The sequence below is a fragment of the Trichoplusia ni genome, chromosome 8, assembly GCF_003590095.1.
Source record: "Trichoplusia ni isolate ovarian cell line Hi5 chromosome 8, tn1, whole genome shotgun sequence".
Lineage (NCBI taxonomy): Eukaryota > Metazoa > Arthropoda > Insecta > Lepidoptera > Noctuidae > Trichoplusia > Trichoplusia ni.
The window spans coordinates 9,271,634-9,294,311 of NC_039485.1; positions in this window are offsets into that span (position 1 = coordinate 9,271,634).

Sequence of the window (22,678 nt, forward strand, 5' to 3'; positions counted from 1 at the left end):
TTATCACCCTCAGAGTCCAATAAACACGTGAATTATCTGATGTCTGTTAAAAGGCTTTTTACTTCACTGTATCTGAATGTATGATATGACTTAACGGAAATAAATAACACTAGTAACGACGCTGAGCGCTCAGTATTTCTAGTCCTCACATTAAACAACCTCAAGACGACGCTAGAGTTGCGTGTTATCGAACAATAATACCACTTAAAACACGCAGAAACAAGTGTTAAACAAATAAAAAGACTCGTTGCTCTCGAAGTAAAAGGTCCGGTGAAAGTGATACAACGCGAGTGCATTGGGCGGGTGATAAAATGTCATCGCAAAAGAAACGCCTCCATGCATGTACTTATCGACAATTTGCATACAGACAACACTTGAATTCGCATGGAGAAATCTGGCCACTTTTTAAAACAACAACTTTGGGTACATGCCGCATAAGAAACACACTTGATAATCTTTTTTTCGCTCATATAAATATTTAATGAAGGTACTAGGTCACGCTCTTCTTAACTCCAAGTTATCTCAAGAGATAGCGGCTTGAAGAAAGTAGATAAATCTTACATTCGAATCATAAATCTTACGATCGAAAGAACTTAGTCACTTACACTTACAGTTAGGTAAGAAACCGTATAGGTAAAAGTAAATCTGAACCCACTAACGCTAGCACACAGCCATTTGCCTTGATAGGTTAGCGGTAAATGCCACATTTATTCGGTTTGTACATTTATTCTGGGGCAAGTAATTACATTTTCCTTCATAAGACCCTACAACTAGGTCAAACGATTAGAACCCAACATTGTTTTATAGGCCACTGATATTGCAATACCATTTTGTTTATATATTTCCTTCGAATATAATTTGCACTCATTTAATAATGAGGGCATTCGTAATTAGTTGAAGTGGCATTTAAATCACGAATTATCTCCATAAACATAGGGGCTTACGTAAACAATTGATATGCCCTTATAACATGGAGGCTATAATTTGACGCATTTAAACTTAAACTCTCCAGAGTACAACCATGGTGATGATTTATAAAAGATTATACGTGAAAACCCAAAAAAGTAAGCACGGTATGTTCTCGTCCCTTTCTGGTGGCGTGTGGTAAAAAACTGTCGAGGAACCAGTTCTGTTGTGTCGCAAACATTAACAAAAAACCTCACGCATCAGTATTTTGTTGAAAAAAACGACGTCTAGTTGCTCAAACGCATCCCCGAGGGTAAACTTGGCTGTAGCTGGTGAAACAAAAACAATACTCACACATAAAAACGTGAATGCTATTCTGTCAGCCAAGCACTGAGTTTAATGCGTTCATTTTATATTCAACTCATCTGTTAAGGGAAAAGAGCGCAAGGATACATAAAACAATACGCGTGAAGACAAACAACCTTTTAACCTCACGCACGTCGGTGGGTGAGTATATAAAACCCCTTCGGACATTCAAACAACTACCAAAAGTAAACAAAGGAGGTGGTTTTACTTCTTATCCTCGCCTAACAACTTAGCGAGGACCACTTCCGACACGAACTGTACAGTGTACACACACCGACAACACAAACACCAAATACATGCAACTGACTATTATGACGCGGCCTTCAATATACGTATACAGATAATAATAGGCAATTCTTTACGTATATGTGTTAATGTTGGAGAATTAAAACTGCCATAACACACATTCTTGACTCTATTCAGCAGTGCCAAGAAATGACGAGTCATCGTAAGTTGGTTTGATTCATCATGACCTAAAATTTTCGAAACAATTGCTCTATGCCTAACTTGACACTAATTAATATATGTATCTCGGACAACTCTACGGTACGCGTGTAGGATTTCTAGGCCACGGATTCTAAATAGCAAATTTCTCATAAGTAGGTCTAAAATAATGAGGTAGGAATACGTGCCTAATCGTAGAAAGACTTTGTGTTTCAATGTACAAGCTGCGAGAATTTGTAGAGCATTCCCGGTATATTGTATAAATAGTTCTAACACAAGTCATTCTAGTCTCGGAGGAGGATTGCAGAAACGAGTTTGAAATAAATCCTAGATATCTTACTATAAAGAATTCGTTACATTTTAAAGTGTATTCTGCAGACCTAGACTTTTCAAATAAGGATAATAGAAATTCCTTTGGGTTATTCAACTCGTTACGAAAACATATTTTGGGGATGTAAGACGAGAATTTTGGGAGCTCCTCAAGGAAGTTCCTTGGGTCCCATGTGAACATGGAACGTAACCTGGAATTGACCTAATACCGGGTCTTAATTTGGGAGACAGATTTCTATCGCATGGATGCAATTTTGTTGAGTTTCTTCCTAACAAATCATATATTCCTTTCTTAAATCAAGTAGAGGTATTGATTTGTAACATACTTTTGTACCGCACAGCTGTCTATACTAAATGCCGAGATAACAATAGTATTTTAGGACAATAGTTCTCACGTCATTTTTATACGACTTTGCTGTAAACACATTTAGCATGCTCTCGTTATTCTTGTAGCATTGTAAAATGTTAAATGGATTGCTTCAATAAACATAACGTACATTTTATATCGCGCTTATAATTCCTCTATAGTCAAGGATTATAAATTAGACCGGAGTACTTGAAATGATGCGACATAAATATGCATGAAATAAATAAAAAATAAATTACGCAACATGTGACAAGTTGTCTTTGTATTGTAGAGTGCACAAATTACTTTTCCGAGAGACATGTCTCACATACCCTTATTAAGACCTATTTAGTTATTATTCTTAAAGCAGTGTGTACAATGTAGTAACAGACTTAACAGAATTAAGTATACTCTACTTTCTTAAAAATCTCCACCTCATCATGACCTATATGTAATAGAAAGTCAGTCGATTAAAAACAGAAATGAAAACAATACACAAAAAATCTTTTCTAACCAAACAATTGGTATAAGGTCAAGTACAAAAAAACAGACTTCAATGGTAGACTATTTCCGCAAAGTTTCTGAGAAATATGATTTTACATAAATTATACAGCATGTAAGTTTTATATTTATTATGTTCATAATTCACCTTTCAATTTACTGAAACATAAAGCAGTTAAACGAATCGTGAACTTTCATCTAAATTGCAAAAAGTGAAGCGATAAAGTCAGGGTCCCATATTTATAGACAAAAGGCTAACGAGCCATCACTTGTGCAATGTTGCAAATCATATACTTCGTGCAGGGTACTGCACGGCCGATGTAACTTAGCACGTCGGGAATAAGCTACAAAATATCACCGTCTCTGTTTCACACAACAAGCTTGTATACTTTGATCTCGCTCTAACAATTTTTTGTCTCTTTTCCGAAGCGCCAAGTAACATAGCTCTACATGAATTATGGGCTAACTGGCTTCACATAACTTATATCAATTTGAGTTTTCATTCAGCATACATAGAAAAGGAAGCAAGTTGAAAGTTTTCTTGTAGAACCATATATGTATACTGACTCGTGTCAATAAGCAATTAATTTAAGTTCAGAGATCAAGTTACGTACAATGTTTCTTATGTTTTCATGCGTTCTACTCGAGAGTTCTAAGTTTATCGTTAGTTCAATACGCATCCAGTAAACCCACGGTACCTACATTTCCAAGTTTAAAGTCTCCACCAACGTTTTCTACTCTTACGGGTTTGGGGAGTGTAGGAAGGCGTAACAGGTGAAAGCCTTATCAGATCCTAGATAGAGTGCAAAATTGTTTGGACTGTAACTTGATACTTTACAAGAACATAAATAAAGCAATAAAAGGAAAACAGACACTGAAGTTCACTTAACGGAACCTTTTAGGTCAGAGAATTTGTCGAGGCTTAATAGAATGTACGAAGCAGCATGCGGTATTGATGAAAGAACTCAAAATATTCTTTATTATCTTTACGATACTATAAAGCTGCCAATACGTTGCAGTGGACCGGTTTAAAATTAAGTAGCAATACTTTTAACACAAAACCATTTGTAATTATTTTTGTTGATGACATCATAATGCGAGTACTAGACACTACGAAGGTGGCGGAGGTCGGAGTACGCGTCGTGTAGAACTAGAGACTTGCCAAGTCACTGTCGGTCGCCATATTAATCTCAATAAGGAAAGTGTACAAATCCTGCCGGGCGAGATACAAAGAGAAGGTGAAGTTGTCAAGTCGTTATCCGACGCCTACAGGTTACGACAAACTTAACTATATCTTCTTAATTAATGAACTGAAAAGTGCACCTTTAAAACAACATATGCGTAGTGTAAATAAGATTAATTAAAATAAAACAACGTTACGCGTTGACACGGTCTCAGGGCTTGCCATCCAACACAATTAAAATTCTTGTCGTGGCCACAAGACATAAAAGCGTCTATTATCACATGGATTTGCCAACTTTTTATCGACATTAACAATTTACCTCGCAATAAGTATAGGTATATCAGTAGCAGCCGCAGTAATAACTGAGGCGTGAAGTGCCAGTGTGAATTGATAAAGTCTGGGTCTGGCCATGTTCAAGAACCGACCATACAAAGAACCCGAATAATACGTGACATTCAGGAAACTGATATAATTCGAATTTTCCTTTTCAATATAACTAAGACGTCGTGACGTAGTAATCTTGCTATTTATGTAATCAAGATATTACCAAGTCATTCTTAGCAGAATTTATATCTACAAGATTGAACCAATCTAACTTATTAATCTCTGTATATATACTTCTCTGCGCAGAAAATAAAAATCATTACATCCATATTGTACATGTGTCAGATATCTACGTACTAAAGATTTACGATTGACAAAATGAGAACTCATTTATCAAAATTGGAACAAAGGTTTTGCATGAAAAGACGTAAAAGACAGTTTTTGTCAATCTCTCGCACACTGAGTGAAGACACATTCGTAGGTTTCGTCGCTGTCAGATAAAAACTAGATCAGAGACGGCCTAAATTTATGAGCGTCGCACAATACATCAATTACGTCTAATAGTGATACCAAAATATGAGCCATAATCGCTAACGATGTCTAAAATTTCAATGGCCGTGAACTACGCCTTGACTGCCGGATACTAAATGTAACAAACAAAAAAGTATCAATTCTAACAGATAGCTGTTACTCGACCCACATCTCTGGCCTCGTTACGGCGAAATCGCAATGTAATTTCGCGACGTAAATTTTTTGGAACACTTTTACTTCGGCACCGGGCTTACAGTCCAGCGGTTCAGTGTATAGGTCGCTGATGACACCAATTTCTCTTCAATGAATGGGTACGGAGCTTTAAGCTGGGTGGAGTCGCCACGGCCTCAAAATTTTAATGAATACCCAGTTTGGCGAATCTCGTTTGCGTAACTCTTGGCATAGATAGCCTTTCTATGTAGATCAGCAAGTTTACAGCGGTAGCAGAGCCGTAGCCAATTCATTCACATTTCTGTTCGATACTCTTTTGACGTCATAACTCGATGTGCTACTACACACTCCCCTATGTGTTATCAGCTGTTGCAAATTTTTCCGAACGAATTTTCGCAACACGCACGTCACCAGCACGTAAATCCGTCAGACGCACGCGCCAGCCATATAGTGCGACTTTCTCCCTGAGCTACGCAATCACATTTGGTTAAATTTCGCTTTTTTGCACACAAAGAGATTTATTAAAATTTATTTAGACATGGACGTCCAATGGATCAGAATACTAATACAATTACCACGATTTGCCATGCGACTGGCAACGAGTAGAAAAGGGTTGTATAATATAATGATAGTTGATGCGTTTGGCCAGACAGCCGTAAGTATATAAAGTATGAGGTTAAACGGCACAATGGTAAAGAAGAATTTCAGACAAAGCGGTCGAGAGCGAAACTAATACAAACTAGTCACTTGAATCACTTTCATCTTGTGGAGATGCCGAAAGTAAACTTTTACTTTCGGCATGAAAAGATCGGTTTTCTTCGACAAACGATTCTTTTTGGAGTCTCATACACATGCTTCTAAAATCTTATATTACAAGTAATAATACTAGTACTTACAGTAGTTGTGTTCATGAAAAAAATATTGCAGATGTAAATCACTTGATAAAAACATGAATAATAACGGCTTGACCTGTTGCTGGAAATGACGCACTTTTATTAATTTATTCTGTGCGAAAAAGTAGAAATGACATTAATAACTTTAAAACGCCGTCAAATTTATAGTTCAGTCAGATTTATCAGCCTACCTCGTCTATATTCGAAAACTAGTATTCCACCCGTCATGTAGGCTATACAACGCTTTTTACAACTAATGAACAAGGAAAATTATGTGAACGCAGCGACAGTGGACCAGAACTGGTCGTACGAAAGCGAAAACACTTAATTACTTTCATCTATTCGTACAAAGTGGAACTCGTAACCCAGTTTATTGAATCAGAGCCTGCCGTGTAGATGTTTTATGATTTATATACTTTCGATTAAAATAAACGTATTTTATGTTACTCAAAACCCACGTGGAAAAAACCCATGACTGTAAGAAAAACTTTCATCTTTCCATATTTCATCTCGAGAAATTTAAATGCTTATTAATATTTACAAAAATACCGGTGACCAACCTCTCGAATGTTAGAAACGAATTTTCTCTGACGAATCAAACTCGATCGAGATGTGAATATTATTGAGGTTTATGAACACTATAAATTATTATGTGATGTTATTATATCTGAACGGTTACAAAACTAAACGTTTCGTAACTTATCTGTAGATTAGTTTACAAGTTTTACTTTATTAAACAAGTACCGCAACGTTTTGATATTAAAAAGTGTAGTTAGTTTATCAGTTAAGCGGTTCCAAGTGGGCAGCAGTCAATGGCCGATAGTGAACGAGTTATCTCGGCGACTGTTTACTGAACTGCCAAGAAATGAGTCGGTTATTACAGTAGTTGTAACCTTTCATTAGATTATAGAGGTCACATGATTGTCAAAGCTGTACTTAGTTAAATGTCGAGGTCAAAAGATCTAAATTATGATATAATTTTAAATATGATACGTAAAACAAAACAAAAAAAAATTGAGTTTTATAAACTTAACTTTACATACTTGAAAGAATGAGTGCATGCTTAAATTTGATTGACTACTCTATCTTACTACTAGCCATTGAAAAAAGTCTTAAAAACTTTTGGTTAAGGCCACTAATTTAGATTCAAGAATAAAGAAAAATACGCAGATGCTGATGACCAAATGATGCTAAACAAAAATACAGCTCAGTAAAAATACAACTGACAAAACTGGTACAACATTCGAAATTATCCAGAATTAACTGTTTCATAAAATGAATCAAATATAATTTCGGCAACGTACACAAAGCAAAACGATATTCAGGATATAGCAAGTTCAAAGACATCATAACTTTTAACTGCGTGATATTAATATTATTGGTCAGTAACTGCTTAAAAAGGGTGGTTTTTGGGCAAACACGGGTAGTCAGCAGTTGGTTAGAAATTGTGAATTGCCTAGGATGGTAAAATTGTACAGGCGTGTCTGGAATAGAGCTGTTCTTAACCCTTTTGAGTTACAAAAAAATAAGAGAATTAATGACTTCGTAATTCAAAATTACAATGATAATACTTTTGGTGGAACACCACAAGATTCACAAGTCACAACATTAACGCGTAGTAATTCCGTCAACATTAACTTAAACATTGAACTTTAACCAAACAATAATGAAGTAGTCAAAAGAAATAATGCAAAATTATTGTAATAGCTTTCCCGAACCGATACATGACGCATATTGTTATGTAACACAATTGAACAGCCCGATGCTAAGGTCGAACGTCTAGAGGTCGCTGGAAGAGGGTGCTTAGATCACAATTATTTCTCCCGCACTCTCGAGACGAAACCCTACCTCTAGGACGAACGAAGGACAAACCAAAACAAACAGAGAAAGAGGCAGAGAGACACAGAAGTATCAAATTTTGATATTAAATATAGATGACATTAAAGTCAAAATCGTCTTGCTGTCTTGTATTCATTCACGTCTAAAGTACAGAGATATGTTTGATGAAACATTACAACTACTTCCAAGAGGGCAAAACCCGACAAATAATTCCAAACAGAAAAAAAGGTCAAAGTATTTCTGTTACGAATTTAATCGAATTATAATTAATTGGTTATAATTGATGAATTAGGTAAACATTTGAATGCTGTAAAAATATTTTTAATGCTTAGTAAGTAAATCCAATTGATATTGGTTAAGTATAGAGAACGTTTAAGGATTCCAAACATGGATTGATTTGAAGGCGTTTCATTGGTTTCCTTATTGTTTTCTAAGTATCGAAAGGTACATGAAAATTTGTTCAATCTCAAAATAAATAAAACAACAGACGAAATATTAAAAACAAAAATCCCTGTTTAATTAAATCACCGTTTCGTGTTGCTGAAATTGTTTCCTTCACTATTTCATTTTAATTCTAGTTGAAATACTATTTATAGCTTGTAAATACAATTTTAAAAAGACGATAATGCCTTTATTAAAAGGAATTGTTTGTGATTGTATTGCAGTAAAATATATTAATTTACACAAATTACAGCAATTGAATATGCAAACAGTAGTATAGTAAAGAGAACTATAAAAAAGATATATCGATTAAACGATTTTACAATGTTATTCGGAAACGAATACTTTTTGGTACATTGAGTTTTCCGCTACTTGCATTAATCTATTCGAGGTAGAGCCGTACTATGGATGTACATTGTACAACGATACCACGTTGAAAACGTAATTATCTAGTAATAACTATTACGAAACGTTACCACTTGTAGGTGTGTTTATAGCCCCACAATAATCATTAATTCGTTTGTGGCTCTTCGACTTCACGACTACATGTCTAGGCTAGACGCCTTGCTGCATCAAAAGCAGTTTGGTAATACCAAAATTACAGCTATTGTCGGTAAACATAACTACAAGAAACTAAGTGCCAACTGTTGGAATATTTCTCAATGACTGATTTCCTCTGTTATCAACGTATATCAACAAGTTTAGATCAAATACAACGTAAACAAATAGGCCATCACACGAGGGGAGATACGGAGTGTTATCAAAGATTTGTAACTATATTAAGAAAAATGAATACAATGGTTACTCGCATACTCGACGCTTCTTTGAATATTTACATGAGAGCGGTGGTATGGTGTAAGAGTCCCCTAAATTTAAACCGAAGGTACCTGTGTGCCACGCGTGCACCGATCCCTGCCACTGATATGTTAATTTTATTACACCAGCTTAAAAAAAGATCCCAACCGGTTTTCGATTTCGAAAAGGAACGTAAGTGACATAAAAATTACGACCTTCACATACACGATGCTTGTTCCTAAATTAAAAGGCGCACCAACAAAAACATTCAACGAGCAAACAGATCAAGCACGACGGCTCTTGGATATGACGACTTACTTTTAATACTAAACATATCTACGTATTTCGCAACAAAAACTGGTTTCACGTGAAAAATAAAATTGATATTAAGACTTACGATAATTTTCGGCGATATGCAGGTCCTTAGCACACACTGGTTGCACGTCTAATTCCGCGGATGTGATCTAATATAAACCGAATATGTGTATAATGGCTCCAGTTTTTTTTGTAAGACGACTTCGGAACCGGTAGTGTCCTCGGGGGCCTCAACACTTGGGGGGCATCACTTATCAATGGTTAGTTAAGTGGAGGTTATTAGTAGTGTTGTGGTGTCGCGAGCGTCGCGTCCCGCGTGCTGACCGGCTGCGAGTGCCGGCGCTCAGGCGTCGCTCTTGTAAACAAAACGTAATGGTGGGGGCCCCGCCGAAAAGCCTGGCCGAATACACGCCGCTCACTTACGTCACTGTGCTGCTCCTCCGCCGAGCGCGACTCTACCACTGCCCGAGACACGATACCTGATTGCTCTTCATACTTTTACCCTCGGTCAACATCATACCATCATCTTTGATGTACCTGTACAAGTAGTTTACTCAAAGTTCGTTCTTACCGCTGGAGTTTGTGACGTATGTTAAAACACACGTGATGTTCTAAAAATAAAACTTCTATTATTAACAAATAATAGAGGTTCGCCTTGTATCGACTTTTTCAACACGTAGGTTTTGTGATTGAGTAGTTACACAGACAATGTACGAGATTTAACAGACACAAGAACTTGTGAGATCAGTATTCAACAGCTGTACGTAGATACAGTAATTTTCCGCAGTCGAGTATTCGCACCAAGCTAAGACGAGAATGACTTCTTAGGTCATATTCAATCGTCTACTAAACAAACATTCAGGTTTCTAAAAAAACACAAAGGAGTCTGTTCTTGCCAGACAGTTCGATATCAATTAATTTAAAAGTGTTCAGCTTAATACAGGCAGCTGGGTCGGCAAAAAACAAATTAATCATGTAAATTCCTCAGCTTTACTTCGAGTTTATAGGACCATATTTATAACTAGGAGCTGATCCTAATTTAAAAGCCTATTTTGCACGCAATACTCATTTAAAAATACTTTTTATTTCACACGATGACCAGCTGTAAATAGAATTAAAGGTGCTAGAGTTGGTCTGCAGTGAAGTTATGGCAATGTAACCGGAGCCTACGAACTCATAGCAAACCACTTTTTGTTCTGTATCTTACTTCAGTCCTAGATACATAAGGTATGTATCTGCGCACACCATGTTCCTGTTTGGTAAGTTGTTTGTTGTTTTTTTCCTCAATTCTGTTAAGGATGTAACTCTATCTTTGCGGTTAGCAAAATTTAGGCGACTTCAAATAGAAATCGTCTCTACATAAGTGTTATACCTACAAAAAAATCGCAAAACGACACAAACACGTTCTTAGCTTGAATCATGCATATGACATGATGCACTCCTTAACATTTGGGAGCGAGGCGAATCAATATAACATGAACGTTGAATTTTAAAATGGCGTCCCATAAAATTCATGTTCATGCAATCAGGTAGTTCTGTTAGTAAAATTATCTTGTAACGTGACGCTTACTGGTCATTGTTAATATTTATGTGGAATATAGAACAGTGATAAAAACAGTTATATGATGATCGTGGCACTTTGTCAGATCAACACTATGATTTTTACATAAGTAGAGTTGTGTTAGGGGCCGGTTACACGTCCGTCCGTCCGATCTAAACTACGTGGTGGAGTGTACAATAGACCGCCTGCATAGAAACCATATTGTGGTATCAAGGGAGCGAGCGATCGATGCACAACCCGATTGAAGTCGACTCATATTACACTTAGTTTACTGGGGTTTTATTAACACGGTAGTAAAAGAAATGAGTAACATGGGTGGCTTGTACTTATTATAATATTCTGTTTTGTTTTTATACAATTTGTGTTGTCCTCCAAACAAAGCCTTCCAGATAATCCTGTAACTTATGTAGATTACAACGGCGCCTCTACTTTCTAGGATGTGAGCCAAAAAAAATAAAAATTATATATTTTGTTGTTTTCCAAAGAAACGAAATACATTACGTTCTTTTTTTAAACATTAAGGCATAATTTATTGCTATCTTTTTCGACAAATTTAAGTGCTAGGTGCTTGTCTCTTATTTTATTTTATAAGTTATAAATGAGTCGCGAATAACCCAACCTAACATGTCCCCTCGCCTTTTCTCTTTGCTCCCTCGTCATTCTCGTTAACCCTACGCAGTTCCTCATAAGAAACTTATTTAGTGCACAATAATTTACTTATTTCGATTTAAATTAATAAAAAATCGTTCAGTATTTTTTTGCAGCAACTAAAGATCCCTTAACAGATCATTATGCCAATATGAATGGTTGCTAAGTGATGTAAATGTTCTTAAGGCACGTCAACACGTGGGATATGTTCAATACTCTGCACATATATCGTCCTTTATTTGTCTGTTACGCAATTTACATAGTATGTTGTTATCTGCGCATCATAGGGGACTGTTGTTGAAAAAACCAGTCTGTTGCGAAGCGCCTATAAAAATGTTCTAATTTTGTTATTTAAAAAAACTTAATGTACTCATATATTAAAGTTTTATTTTCTCGTGTGTAATAAGTACTTAGAAAAGGAAATAAATTGTTTCAAAAGAAAAGTAATAACTAAAAAAGGCTTACTGCTAATACAATTTTTCGTCTTAATTGTAATTTAAATCTTAAATGTTCAGTCATTATAATGACACGCAAATAAAAGATTGTAATTATTTGAGTTAAATTTCGAACTTCTTTTTTGTATTTACACAAGTTTTATACTGGCTGATAACTTTTAATGTAATTTTATATTTATGTCCTAAAAAATTAAAATCGTTTAAAAATGATGACGCCCATAAAAGTAACTTTCATTTTCGTACATAAATACTTACAACATTGTTTGTATATATTATATACAGGATCTTTTTCACATTATTAACTTGAAGCAATAAACAATGTTAAAGAAAATTATTATTTATACCCAGCTGTCTTCATTATTCTTAACGGAATTAAATTACACAGCCTTCGTATTGGACACTTAAATTAACTTAAAATTTATATTAATATTATATTTTTAATTAATTTGCATAGTTTTATAAGCTTTAATAATTAACAACATACTAAAATTATAAATAAACTACAAGTATTGTAAACGCAAAAGTTTGTATGTGTTCCTCTTTCAAGCAAAAACTACTGAACGGATTTAGAAGAAATTTGGTGCCCAGATAGTTTATAACCAGGATTAACACTCATGATAGTTTTCATCACAAAGAAGCAGGCTAGCTCGCGGGCAACAGCCCGCTAGCTGTTGCTAGTATTTTTATAATTAAATTATAATAGTATGGTATTGTTATCTGTAACTTAAAGCAATTACTAAGGTATTTCTAAAATATTCTTTGCTTTGCCGAAAAGTAGAGTCGCAGTACCTACATATTCGTAATTTCGCATAGATAAACCTCCTTGCTTAAATATTTAAACAATTAGGATAAACATTGTTAGTCCTGTTGCGGAAGAATAGATAAAAAATAACAGAGAAGTTTCGTAAAATATTTTTAGGAGTATATCATCAAAATAGATAAAAAAAATATCAGTTTAGGTGCGGGCGAAGTTATAACTACACAATTGTGTGTATGTATGATAGCTTTAAAAGTTATAGAGATATGGTACTGTGGTCAATGGTGATAGGTAGTGCGGACATCCGTAAGGAAATGAAGAGAAAGGACATTGGCTCCGAACTTACGATAAATACGACCATAGCTCTTTCCTGTAACATCCCAGTTATACGTAGGAGATGAGGAGATGGACTCCAAGCAAGAATCCAAGTAAAAATGTATCACACTGCTGATCACACGCCGTTAAATGGAAGGTGTGATATAATATAATAATATATTTTACAACTTTCACACAACGCCATCTAGTCTCAAACTAAGCAAAGTTAGTACTATACAATTAATAAACAAACGTTTGTATTTAAAAACATACCTAAATATTATAGATATACATTTCATCTAAACACAGAACAAATGGTCGTGACCACCACAACCATTTGTAATGGGCCACAAACTACTGGACCAACAGGCCAGCCTAAAGTCAGTTTGTCAGTTGACTTCACCACATAAACAAAATGAACAGGACTGCAGAAATGAAACAAAAATTCTTGTAAGATGTTTAAGCGTAATAAGAACCTACCTCCACCACCGCATATACGGAACACGGAATTCAATATTTCAGCGACTGAATCGTCGTAAACACATACTAAGAGTCTTGCTTAAAGAATAAATCTTTGATTATCAGCAATACCGCAACTTATATGATGTTCAAAGATATGAGCCTATTGTATTACTGTAAGCAATAAGCTGCTTTAAGACTTATTGAATATCTAATTTTTTTATTCAATCTCTGCGTCCATTTTTATTTTTGTTATCTTCTACGTCCAGGCCTGCTTGCAGAAATTTCTTAATAAATAAAAAGTGCCTTTGTACTTTTTCATATATTTTTACATATGTGTACTACTCTTTGATAAATTGGGCCGAAAACTGACACTTTGAATCACATTATTGTCAATATAAATATAACAATCATATTATTGTCTCTTCGTAAAACAAGCGACTTGAGGGCTGACATAAAGGATACACTATCTTGGATGGAAGTTTTATGTCCCGCTCTCCCTATTGTATAAATCCTCCCTGTTTACTAGCAATCTCGTACCCTATTCCAATTGTATATAGGTACATGAAAACCATTCGGTGCGGAATATAATTCAATTAGACCTCGTGCCTTATATGGCAATCAACTGGTTCATTGTTAGCTTAACTTACATTGACATTATTTATATGACTTGTTGTCAAAAAGGGTACAAACTTCTATGTAGAGCTACTTTTATTTTATATTTGGGTGAATTCATATGGAAATGTAGACGATCTCAATTTTCGTGGACTTTTCCAGAATATTTTTACATTAAATTTAAACGTTAAAAATAGTAGAATATCAAATAATCCAGAGCAATAGGGGTTTGCATTGATTATAATTATTGAAAGCGAATCAAGTTAGATTCGTTTCTATGATTAACATGATATTTTGTTTATGCTCTAACATTTAATCATTAAAGGATATCCATGCAAACCAAGACGAATATTCGGGATTATATTTACACTACACTCAAATTATGCGCATTCATACAAATTGTTACTAATTTTATGCAATAGCCGACCTACATCGCCAGTTGTTTGGGTAGTTCCACAGCAGCAGGTGATTAAGATCACAATCTCTTAAATTTCGTTTAGCAACAATCCTAAACAGAGTACATGAGTACTCTGGGTTAAGGTAACAAACGGCTCACACATGGTAACCGATTTACTGGTCCGTTTTATTTGACGAGTCGCGACTTCATACACAGTATTCTGTATACACTAATATCGGTCTAAAAAATGTATCCGATAAAATGGACGTGTGCGAACCGGCTGTAAAACTACTCAAACTACACATGAGTAAACCTCATTCCTAAAGCTTGCGAAATTGAATAAATAAATACTTAATGTAAGCTATAATTGCGGATAATGATCGAGTCCAGATACAGATATGTAACGTAACTTGTGATTGGTTATCCATTAAAACTAGATATCCTAGATTCTAGGATTGGACTGAGCTTGACGCTCACTAGCTTCTGTGAAGGGAGCATTCGATTATCGTATATACGACTCAATCAAGACTGTTGGACTTTTAAACCATATGTTATAAGGTAAATGTCTTACACGTTTGGTTAAAACTGAGGATGTATCTTTTAGGTTGAAATAGAAAACTTTTGAATAGTTTCAGTAGAAGAGGAGAAAATTTTGAAAATGTGAAATGTTTCAGAAATAAATCATGAAAATGTATAAAAAATAACAAAACATTTATAAAAAGCTACGGAACTTATAGACAGTATACATATTGTCTTGGCATGATATGCAAAGTAGAAAACTGTAAAATGTCACACAATTTCATTTTTGGTATTCACACAATAGTTTTACCGTTACTTTCGATGTCAGGCCTTGAAAAAAATTAAGTCAAACCATTGAATGACATTAAAGCACACGTGAAACACCTACCTACATTGATATCAGATATTTTCCCGTTCGTTTTTCAATAAAAAGAATTGATTATTTATTGATACATGATTTTTCTCCTATAGCTGACATTAGCGCACTAGGTTTGAGAGCAAAACGTGGCGAACCGCGTGATCGGACATTTGACTTTTTAATATCACTGAACGTTCGCTGACTTTGAATTAAGGAAGGACGACAAACAAAACTATTCATGTAGATAAAAAAATATTAAAATTGGAAGTGTCTATGAATTTTGCAATTCATGGAGGAAAATGGAGTGGAAAATCTCTGTAAGATAGCATTATACATAGGACTAAGGTCATACCTCAGTTCTTATAGTAGTACATATATTAGGTAGGAATAGCCGATAGATCATTGTCTTCAGTTTTCACCCATGACTTAGATAAAACCAGAGAATCTTAGTACTTTGAAGTTTTCAAGTAGAAATATTGTATACAGTAGTATTAATAAATCTAAGAAAAGAACTTTCGTATCTTAAAATGTTGTGCCAAGCATGATCACAATTACACATAAATAAAAATAACACTCATAACCTGATAAAAAAATAATTGGGACAAATGAGGTATGTTATCAAGGAAAGTATCGCATTATTGTGAATATCTTATAGAAGTAATCAAAGATGTTAATATGTGATGTCATTTATCGATGATTTATTGATTAATTAATACTGTAAAGCAATTCACGTGCACGTCAGCTCGATAGGTGTGGGAAAATGTTGTATCACGTACTTTAATAATAAGTATAACGAATATAACAAAAAATTCTATACAAAAGCCGTATTCTATCGACCTATTTGGATCGTGAGCGAGAACTTAAATATTCACATTGTGAGCTTAGGGAAAGGGGTTAGAGAATAATATTAAAATATTTTACATTTGAAAAGGGCAGAACAATCAATGCCCAAAGAGACTAAATACTTGGTACCAAAATAATTCAGGAGAATCAGTAGTAGAAAAAAACGAGAAAGGGATATTTTAGTTGGTGCAAGACCGACGTATTTCGATTTTTTATATAAACTAGGGAAACATACGAAAACTAAACCTTTATCTACATCATTATGGTCGTAAAAAGGACTCATGAAAAATACACATATCTTCTGAATTCGTCAGCAAGGGTTATCATAATGCAGTCCAACATTAGCTAATATCTTAAAACATACTTCTAAAACAATGGCACTGGCAACTCGTTAGATAAAACCTTTTTGGTACCAATGAGTATACCGTTTAAGGCCATCACAAAAATAGCGAACCTTCTCTATGTAAATTCTGCCTGTATTTACCAACTACTGCTGGTTTGATAATTAATCGGATGTTAATATCCGCAATCGAATCTTAAGAGGATGATTATACTAACATTCGTATAAAACTGTCTGACAAACGTGCATCGATTAGTACAGCATGTTATTTTACGTTCCAGAATATACATCGGTGTAAATAAATATGAAGAGGGGCTTTTTGTAGAATTGACATAATAGTTTTTTACTAAATTCGTATAAATATACGGGACATAACAGTAAATACAAAGATTTTTTTTTAATTTGTCCGTCTCTCGGTTTTTCTGACTAATCTCTGAAATGACTGAACCGATTGCATTGGCAGGTAGCTGATATAATAAGAAGTAATTTAGGCTACTTTTATTTTAGAAAAAAAAAATTGTTTAATTCCACGCGGACGAAGTTGCGGTTTAAAACTAGTCACCAATATAAACCGAAATTCATGATTGTATCTGTGTAACTAACTAACAGTTAGCTAGTTCGAATCAGCTTCTTAGATAACAAGACCAGTTCAAAGTAACAGGTGTAAACCTGTAGAACGGAAAGAAAATTTTATCATGAGTTATGATAAAATACTCTTTGTTAAAATGACTCCTACTTTTCTAAGCAGTCAAGGGCAAGCTAAACCCAAAACTGATTATTCATTGTGACCAAATCTTTCTGCACTTCAATCAAAATGATGTCATAAAAAAATCTATATCATTTTATCAAACACGTTTTCAAACTACTATTGACATTTACACGTCCAGAAAGCCGAGACAATGTTTCATCTCATTAGATCAGCAGACGAATAGAAAGCTTTAAATATGTAACATGTGCTACAATGGGAGGTCTTATCGCTAAAAGCGATCTTTTCCAGACAACCTTTGGATGGACTAGGTTCTGAAGGAGCCTGAAGGATCAATCCTCTTTCACAAGTGACGTAACACTGGCTTACCAGTTCACTATTTTGCAGCGATTCTCTAGCGTTCGGAGTAACGTAACTAGTATACAGACTCCAGACATAGTCATAAAGTCAGATGAACCTAGAGCCAAAACAAAAATAGACAACGAAGCCACTAAGTACACATACTTCACGCCTGTTACACGCACAAATTACAGGACGCCACACATTACGGTCCTAACGAAGTGTTGCTCAAAATACTTGAATATCTATGCCAGAAGCAACGTGGATGTTGCGAATGGTCGCGTGACATTAAAAAGCAAATTCGTCATAGTTACAATGCAATTTAAAGAGCTTCCGTCCTTCTGTTGTTTCAATCAATTTTCGTACGCATACTAAAGCATAGAAAGAAGAAGCACGTACGGGATTGTCATATTCGTATCCCGTACCTCTTAAGGAAGACAATGGACCAAGGATCCCTAAAGGCCCACAGAGTGCTGCAATTCGCGGATAATCCGATCTGACTTTTACTGGCAAATGCAGCGAATGGTTTTCCATCCCTATTCTATCCAAGATGTCATAAATATTTTCGCAATATTAGTCTTTGGAAAGACAACAACATACCATCAATTTATTTAATATACTTATAAGGTGTACCCATACGAAGACGTCTGCTTCTCAGTATGTAGGACAAGTAGAACAACAACTTCATTGGGTAATTGGTTTTCTAAGAAACAACGTACTGACACCATTTATAACGTTATCAAAATATTGACACAGCTTTTATGTGGCTCTATTAACTGTTTCAATAAAGATATTAAGACAATTTAGGTAGTTTGTACTAAACAGAGCCACCTATTGTAAACAACTGGTGCTTCTATACCTGCTACAAGTCTCTTTTACTGGATACTTCTGGAAGTGTCTATCTAAGAGTTTACGACTACCGAAGTCAAAAACTATATTATTATTTACATCAGTGATTGCATTCTTCTGCATTCTTCCATTTAATCTTTGATTACGGCTCTAACAAGACTTATATATGATTAAGTTGATTTTATGCAACTATTTCACAACAATTTCATCATACTTCACAATACTTCTGATCACAGTACACAAAATGTATAAGTACCAGTTCTTCAATCGTAAAATTGGGACACGTAATCGTCTTTTATGAACATACTTGTGTACTACAAATATTTGCTGAAACACTTCAGTTTTAACCAACATTTTCTAGAATTGTCTATCATATACAAATTAGTCGGATTGTAAAAAAAGCTAATAGTGACAAATGCAATGCCCGTCAAATGATTTACAGTCTCCGGACACCAAACTTGATTGAGATAGATTGACATTATACAAATTGTAAATGACGAATTGATCACCCTTCGCAAGAGTTTGTCTTTGTATTCAATCGGACATATTGCCGTTGATTGGTAGAAGTGGTTCTTTTCAACCTGTAACTATGGCATCGAGTCGAAACGCAATGTCAAAGGAAGCATCGGCCAATAAACATACGTCTGTACCTACTGTCACTTAAGCAATATCTAGACGTTTCTGCAGTAAGGGCCCGAAAATAGTGGAATCTTTGGTTATGGAAAGTTTTCAAACAGAAACTACGGCTGCAAATTGTATGAAATGATTTTATATCGATGCCAAAGAGTGATACAGAGATACAGAGCCTCTAGCATGAACGCTATCGCAAAATTATTCATATCCAACGTCATAATATTTTTAAAGGACGGAATTCTAATTTCGGAATCTCCATGCCCATTGTAACTAATACTTTTGTTAATGGTTTTCATAATACGTCGTTAAAAACAAAGAAGTGTTCGGAGTACGGTGTTAAGCAATGTCTTATGTACAGAAAGCGCTACTTTGATAACTTTAAACTATTTTTACAGCCTCAATTTGACCTATATTGTCCTACCTATTTACTTATCACGAGATATAGATATGTATTATTAAGATAGGGTATGATTGTATATTCGTATTGCAAGTCATAGATAATACATTACTTTCGATGAGGTGATGTACAATGTACACGACGCACAGTGGGCTGAAAATAACGTTTCATGGACATTCAATTTTTTTTTCCAATTTGACGTGTTTCTTTATTGGAATCTGTTAAAACATGCTTCTTATTGATATGTTTTAAATATAAAGTCATAGATCATAGCGAAAGGCACACTTTTGATTTTTTTTCAAAAACTTTGTATGGGGAAAACCATAAAATAAGCTATATCTCAGCTGTCGCGTGAGTGCGCGTTATTTTCTTTCACATGATTATTGCTCTAATTTTTTGCAAAATTTTGACGTATTGCACCACGCTCGCGAAAGTGCGATTACTGAGAAAAAAAATATTGAAAAATATATATATTTTCCTTTGAAAAATTCGTAAATTTATTAAAAAAAATACCTATATATCTCTAAAAATTATAACATTAGCGGCCATAAACAACTTCAGTGCTGTTTAGCTCTTCTCAATTTTATAATAATGAACAATATGCGGCTAGATATGTATCAGAGAAATATGTTTTTTACCTAATTTGTTTATGACACACGGTCTTGGACACCAGACCCTTTTAAAACAATGGATTAATATCAGTAAGTACCTATTGTTGCCATATGATTTCGTTGCCATCGGTCAGCTTTAATGGAACTAATGAGGTCATGAACACACTGGAATCATCATTTCCATCTTCCATTTTCTGTTTATACCTGCTTTGGTTCGATGAACCATCAAAACCCCACGAAGCGAGCGAGCGAATATGAAGACTGGCTTCAGTGTGATATTGATTGGCCAAGTTGCATTGCAGAACCAAAGGCATCAGATGTTGTGGCGTCTGAATCTCATATCACTCTCGAATGTCCAGTCCCTTCTACATCTTCGTCAACTGAAGCACAGACAAGTATGAAGCGTTTGCTTCGAAAACCATTTCAAGATTTAGGAATAAAACAAAAGAAAAGTAGGACTGAAAATCAAAGAGACTGTGAGTCCAGTGAGCTTGCATATGCTGCTGTGCGAATGATGAGACAAGAAGGTTTAAACAATTTGGCTTCTGTTATTGAGTTTATGATGAAACACCCAGAAGCTGCTGAAAAGTTAAACTCGTTTACCAAAAAAGCATATCCCAAGCATGTTTTTACACCAGAGAAAGCACTTGGTATGTTTTTATCCTTAAAATTGTCCACGTGGCAATATATAACACTAAGGGAAATTCGAGAAGGTGTGTCAGACTTGTATCCTACTTTAAGCTACAGCAAGCTAAATCTCATTGTTATCCTGACAAAAAAATAACAATTACAGTGACAGATACAGCAGCCAAAATTTCCCTTCAAGCTCTTCTAGATTTAACAGTAACAAGAATTTTGAAAAGTTTACCTGTGTGTGTCGAAAAAAATTACCTTATTTTAGTGTCCAAGTGAGGTTTTGATGGTTCATCGAACCAAAGCAGGTATAAACAGAAAATGGAAGATGGAAATGATGATTCCAGTGTGTTCATGACCTCATTAGTTCCATTAAAGCTGACCGATGGCAACGAAATCATATGGCAACAATAGGTACTTACTGATATTAATCCATTGTTTTAAAAGGGTCTGGTGTCCAAGACCGTGTGTCATAAACAAATTAGGTAAAAAACATATTTCTCTGATACATATCTAGCCGCATATTGTTCATTATTATAAAATTGAGAAGAGCTAAACAGCACTGAAGTTGTTTATGGCCGCTAATGTTATAATTTTTAGAGATATATAGGTATTTTTTTTAATAAATTTACGAATTTTTCAAAGGAAAATATATATATTTTTCAATATTTTTTTTCTCAGTAATCGCACTTTCGCGAGCGTGGTGCAATACGTCAAAATTTTGCAAAAAATTAGAGCAATAATCATGTGAAAGAAAATAACGCGCACTCACGCGACAGCTGAGATATAGCTTATTTTATGGTTTTCCCCATACAAAGTTTTTGAAAAAAAATCAAAAGTGTGCCTTTCGCTATGATCTATGACTTTATATTTAAAACATATCAATAAGAAGCATGTTTTAACAGATTCCAATAAAGAAACACGTCAAATTGGAAAAAAAATTTGAATGTCCATGAAACGTTATTTTCAGCCCACTGTGCGACGTACTCATGTACCGCGTTCCTCAGTTTATTGATTTTAAATAATTACATGTCATATGTCACACGTAGGCTTTCAAATCATAAAAATCATGTTTTATATAATAACAGGAAGACACTCTCTATAAGTTTTAACAGAGCACGGCACTTTCCACGTGCCAAAGACAATTTGTCTACAAATTGTAATTTCAGGAATTAGATTAAAAAAAAAATAAGTTAGTGCTTTAGAAAATACACTAACCTACCTATTTTAGTCTGTTTTCAAAGTGGTAACAAATTTATCACGAGTGCCGTTCACAATATAATTATTTATGTTGTTTGTAAAACTACCAAGGTGATCGAATCCTCTCTCTTTAGAGGTATTGTTTATGTGTGATCCCTTCCTAGTGATCGACGACCAATGTTCTGGAACGTGGGAATTAAAGGTAACGGAACGAATTGATCGGATTCTATACTTTAGTGCTGGTACGGCCTAATTGATTTATTTTTAGAGGTATTTATTTTTATAACAAAAAGCGACAAATATCGCTGATACACGAAGAATTTTGTGCTATTTTGATTATATATAACGTGATTTATCACCAAGTTTGGTCACTTGCTGGATCGCGGTTTCTATCGATATCCAGGTTTCCTCACGATGGTTTTTTTTTTAGCAACGTAGTTACTAGTATGTGTGTCAATAGCCAATATCCTCATATAATAAGATCCAGTCCCACACAATGCAATAGAGATTGAGACACAATAAGGATGGTCCCGTATTGGCCACCCAACATGCAGCGGACGTAACTTATTACGTTAACAATAGCCGTCGAAATTAAGTAACAACGTTAACTACGTCTAAACAGGCGCAAAGATATTCATTAAATAATTAGTAAATATCG